The 313-nt window shown below is 38.7% G+C and overlaps 1 protein-coding gene across 1 annotated transcript in view; it reads right to left on the reverse strand.

Moving 5' to 3' along the window:
* LOC107671389 (RNA-binding protein MEX3A-like) overlaps nucleotides 1–313 on the reverse strand; it is a gene marked incomplete at its 3' end in the record, with an annotated part of 16,852 nt that overhangs the window by 15,538 nt on the left and 1,001 nt on the right. The window lies entirely within an intron of this gene.

The raw sequence follows: 313 nt of genomic DNA on the forward strand, positions 1-313 counted from the left end.
TTAGCTTTTAGTTTTAATTACTTTTTCTTATTTGTAAGTCGCTTTGGATAAAAGCGTCTGCTAAATGACTAAAAGTAAAGTAAAGTAAAGTACTGTGAGGGAGCGCTGAGCGAGGAACGAGGAGACATGGAGAATACTTCAAACAAAGATACTTTTAATTACCATCCAACGGAACAAGGAAACCAGGAACACACACGTAGCGAGGAAGACGACATTCAAAACCGGACAGAGAACTCCAAACAGGAAACACTTTAAATACACAGGACTAGAGGAGGGACACAATGAGGAACACCTGAAATCAATAAACATAATC

This window comes from Sinocyclocheilus anshuiensis, unplaced genomic scaffold, assembly GCF_001515605.1.
Source record: "Sinocyclocheilus anshuiensis isolate Anshui unplaced genomic scaffold, SAMN03320099.WGS_v1.1 scaffold552, whole genome shotgun sequence".
Taxonomy (NCBI): domain Eukaryota; kingdom Metazoa; phylum Chordata; class Actinopteri; order Cypriniformes; family Cyprinidae; genus Sinocyclocheilus; species Sinocyclocheilus anshuiensis.